This window comes from Choloepus didactylus, chromosome 6 (assembly GCF_015220235.1).
Source record: "Choloepus didactylus isolate mChoDid1 chromosome 6, mChoDid1.pri, whole genome shotgun sequence".
Classification (NCBI taxonomy): Eukaryota; Metazoa; Chordata; class Mammalia; order Pilosa; family Megalonychidae; genus Choloepus; species Choloepus didactylus.
In genome coordinates, this window is record NC_051312.1 from 23,041,967 (window position 1) to 23,046,993 (window position 5,027).

At 34.8% G+C, this 5,027-nt stretch overlaps 2 pseudogenes; both read left to right on the plus strand.

Moving 5' to 3' along the window:
- Positions 1 to 781: 781 nt before the first annotated feature.
- LOC119536701 lies at positions 782 to 2,045 on the plus strand (annotated as a pseudogene).
- A 1,318-nt stretch (positions 2,046 to 3,363) lies between these two features.
- Positions 3,364 to 4,027, plus strand: LOC119538696 (annotated as a pseudogene).
- Positions 4,028 to 5,027: the final 1,000 nt, after the last annotated feature.

Below are 5,027 nucleotides of genomic sequence, written 5' to 3' on the forward strand. Positions count from 1 at the left end.
TCTTTTTGGTTGAAGATGAAACTCTGACCTGTAGCTGAATGCAAGGAATTTCAGAGAAGCAATAGTAAAACAATGTAACTGAGAGTGAAACTTGGTTGTTTTTGTAACATATAACATTTTTTAAAAGTAACTAAAACCATAACTAGCAGCACTATATTGTTTAATATAACACAGATTAGTAACCAATAGAAGGTTAGAATTTTTTTAAATTTTTATAACATTTTTTAAACATTTATTATGTAGCTTATAACATATTGAATGAACTTAACCATATTTAGCAATTTATTTACTCAAAGTGAAGGAACATTTGCAACTCTTTGGAATTAAAAAAAGATATCCTGTAGAGTTTGACCTTGAGAAAGCAAAATGTTAGAAGTTGTTAGGTTTGAAACAATTTTTTTTTGTTGAACTAAAATTAAGGAAGAGACTTGGGTTTTTTTAAAAGTGAGAAGACTTGATATTTTTAAACAACCAAGGGCATGATAAAGTTAACATAAAGTACAAGAAGTTATTTTGATAAAACCTAGATTTTCTGATTATTAAGAATAAAATTATAACCTCCTACTGAAAACAAATTAATAATCTAAGGATTTTTTCTTTTTTTTTTTTACTTTTAAAGAGAGAAAACTAAGTTTTTGTTTGACTAAGGCTTAAAAATTTTTAAGATAGGCCTATCAGATGTTTCCTGGTCAAAATTACTTTCTTTTTCCCTTTTAATAAAAGCACATTTTTAAATCTTCATTTTAAATCCAAGGCTTAAAATAAATTAATTTGAATTTATTCCCAACTTCACACACTGATGTACTTTTTCCTCAGAAGTAGAGACTTCTGTGACCTCTGCTATTCTACAGCAATTGGGTCCAAGATTCTGGTGAATCTCTTTGCCAAGAACAAATCAATTCCCTTGTTTGGCTGTGTTCTGCAGTTCTTCATCTTCTGTGTCTGTTCCAGTTTGCAAATGCTGCCTTTTGCAAAAAACCAGAAATGGATTAGCTTTTATAAAGGGGATTTATTTGGTTACACAGTTATGGTCTTAAGGCCATAAAGTGTCCAAGGTAACACAGCAACAATCAATTGGGTACCTTCACTGGAGGATGGCCAATGGCATCTGGAAAACTTCTGTTACCTGGGAAGGCATGTGGCTGGCATCTGCTCTGGAGTTCTGGTTTCAAATTGGCTTTTTCCCATGACATTCCTCTCTAGGTGTCTGCTTGCTCCTGAGTTGTGTTCTCCAAAATGTCTCCATAAGCTGTAGCTCCTCCAAAACGTCAGTCTCAGTAGCTGTGAGGTCCTTGTCTGTGAACTCCTTTATGCCACTACAGTGATCCAATTAACACCCACCCTGAATGGGTGGGGTAACACCTCCATGGAAATTATCCAATTAGACATTTGACTCACAGTTGATTGAGTCATGTCTCATGAAAACACTCAAAGAATTCCAATCTAATCAGCAGTAATACATTTGCCCCACAAGATTGCATCAAAGAACATGGAATTTTGGGGGACATACTACATCCAACCTGCCACAGTGTCTTTGCAGATTCTGAGTGTCTGCTGCTGACAGTGATGACCTTTGACAGGTACAGGGCCATTAGCAACCCATGATCTATACAGTCAACATATCCAGCAGGGTGGGCTCCATATTCATGGCTGGGGTTTACCTGGTAGGAAAGATGGCTGCTCTGACACAAGGGACATTAGCATTCTGCTTATGCTTCTGTGGGTCAAATGAAATTAATCATTTCTTCTGTGATAACCCTCCGGTACTCTTGCTGTCTTGTTCAGATACACAGGTTGTATCATCCAATCATTAAAAATCCACTCTGCTGAGGGGAGATTTAAAGTTTTCTGCACCTGCACTTCCCACTGGAGTGCTGTTGCAATTTTCCAAGAAACTATATTCTTCATATATTTCTTGCCTAGTTCTTCCCAGTCCCTAGATCAAGACAAAATGACCTCATTGTTTTACACTTGTGATTCCCATGTTAAATCCTCTGATTTATAGCCTAAGGAATAAAGATGTGAAAGAGGCCCTGAAAGACTGAAAAATAAAAGTTGATTTTAAATATTTATATTAAATTATATATATATATTTACATATATGTGTGTGTGTGTGTGTTTCCCATAAAATCAAATGATAAATGGGAAGTATGTTGTCTCAAGTGTTCCTTTTTTTTTTTTTAGAAGATGGTACTAACTTCCAATCATATCAAAATTTTGCACTTTCCTAAATGGATATTTTGCATTACAGATCCTAAACTTGTATATACTAGCTATTCTTTGTGGAATATTAACTGATGTCTCTTGTCATATCTAAGTTTTATTTGTTCTATTTTTGTAGGTATACTGTTTCAATTATTCTGTGATGCATTTCCTGTTTGCTAAGTGTCTGTTGTACATTTAGATGCTTAGTAATTCATGGTGAACTCAGGAGTTTTACACTGGTGAATATTATTATCTATTAGAATCAACAATTAATTAAACATTCAGATATGCCATTTAAAACTGAAAGTCTTCATGAAATTATAAGACAAAGTGCTATAAATCAGAAACAAAATGTCTGAATTTGGTATGCTGAGAAGGAAGTCTTTGAATGGAGAAATTTTGTATCAGATCTAAAGAATAATTAAAGATAAAACTTGGGAAGAGGAAAGATTATAGTCAGAAGGACTGGTAAGTAGAGGGGAATTGAGGAAAACAACATCTTGCCCCTTCAGATGAAATGAAGTCCAAAATATTTACATTATAAAGAACAAAAGGAAGAGCTTCAGGAAAGTGCATCTTTGAATGGTAATTCTTAATTCCTCCATCACTTCCACCAGAAACTTGTCCTTCCCTTCTTCCCCTCCTCTGCCAGGGATAAATACTTCTTTTGGGTTCACAAACAACACTCTCCTCAGGGCATTTTAAAAATATAATTCTGTTTGTTAAGTCATTTTCTAAAATATGGGATTGTTAGCATTTTGTGCTCAAGGTCTGAGTGTTTCATTCCTGTTATTCAGTGTCTGCCCCATACCTAGGACACAAAATGAGAAAACAACAAATAGGTGATAAAATCAAAACCTCAGTAATATTTTAATTACTTATTAGATGTTAGTAAAACAAAATTAAATGAAGGTATATTATGTGCTTCAAATATAATTTTATATGTTTTTAAACGTACATACTTGGAGGTGGCATTGCTGGGAGGGCTGTTTTTGTGATCTCCAGATGATGGATTCTTTTGTATACAAGTTTAGTGTGTATTTTTTTATTGGGGAGGGTATGTGAGGCAATACAAAAATCTTGGGGTGGGGAAAGTGAGTGGAGCTTGGAAATAACTGAGGAGTTGCTGGAGTTGAGAGTCAAATTGAATAATATTGCCCAGAAGAAAATATGTTTGGTTTTCACAAGCCAAAGATGTACTGAAGTATAGAGGGCTGCTGTATTTACAAGGCTAGTTCCTCCAATTCTCAATTTACTGTCAGTAAATTCTTTGAAAAAGACTTCCAGAGCTGTTTTGGGTTGCATGAGTCTCTTTCAGGAGATATCTGCAATACCTGTGTCTTGTTTGTGAAAATTTGGAAGAAGCTGCCAGCAGGATTAAAAACAAACAAACAAGGAAACAAACTGGAATCATGCAGTAGCTACGAAGGTCTAAAGACTACATTGAAATAAAAAAAATGAAACTCTGCAAACAGTATAAAAAGCTACCAGATCAGTAAACTGAAGAAAGATTTTAAACATTGCAATTCTGATGATCACATTGCAATCTCAAGTACCTCTCCAGCACAATCTCCTTGTCAAATGATGGATCAGATATTGAGATGGCTTCTGGTTTTATAGAACACCAGTATTTTCCTTCTTAGATCTCACATGCTGGAAAAGACAGAAAATATGTCGTGGGATCATCTATAAAGGAAGTTTTGGGGAAGTCCTCATTGACACATATCCCTTCATGATTTGCTACAGCAATAAGAAAACAGCTGCTGAGAAGCTGGAGGAGCAGGGGCCAGAGCCTCTACCCATCTCCACACAGGAGTGGTGACTGAGGTTTATGTAAAAGGGGGACAAAAAATATTTGGAAAGACATCATAGCAACAAAGTGGCCTTCCTGTTTTTAACTTGGGAACTTGCTAGTCTCCCAAAAGAGAATTTCTAGAATTGTTTTGAGTGGGTTATGTCCTCTCCCAGTTCCACAAACTCTTACATCAGTGACTAGCTTACTAAAAGTGAAAGAAGATATATAAGATTTAAGATGCTGAGTATTTCATAGGAAAGCTTAATGTTACTGTAAAGTACTCTTTAAGTTATTTTTTTTTAATCCCCTTCTCATGAATGAAATTAGGGGAATTTCAGGGAACAGAGATTGGATTTGCTGTGTGATGCACCACATGTACTTTACATTTTTTCTATACTGAGAAGCAGTGGTTGGGGAATTCTTAAAGATGGCTAAAATTGTTTTCCCTTGTGATAGTAAATTTGACATAATTCAATAATATGGACTTGCCCCTAGAGGTATTTGTTAATAATTTTGAAATATTAATGTCTTGCCAAGGTTCTGATGGTTCAAACCTGTAGTACTGAAATATTAAGCAGGACAGACTAAGATTGCTCGTGCAAATACCTTTAAAGAAAAAAGTAATTACTAAATATACAGAGAGGTAATTTGTATATGTTGCATCCTTTAGTACCTCCTTCCATGTTAATATTTGATAAAGATTTTAATTTATGTGAAACTTCTAAAGCAGAGTCAAATCTCCTCTTGGGGAAAGGGAAGATGTCAGGATAAGCAATCCTATATGAAGAGTCAAAAGTATTACCACATGGTAGAGAAAACACACTATTAAAAATGTCTGGAAAATAAAGTGTAAAAGTCTTCAAGACAGCACAAAACTAATGTTAATGCTTCTTGGGGCACATTTCTTAGAGAGCTTGCTTAGTGTGTATATAATTGACTTTTTTTGTATTATATGACTGGAGAATTCATTGAAAATCTACACAATTCAGTTTTAGCTCTGGATTACTTCAGTTGACTTTTGTGAAGG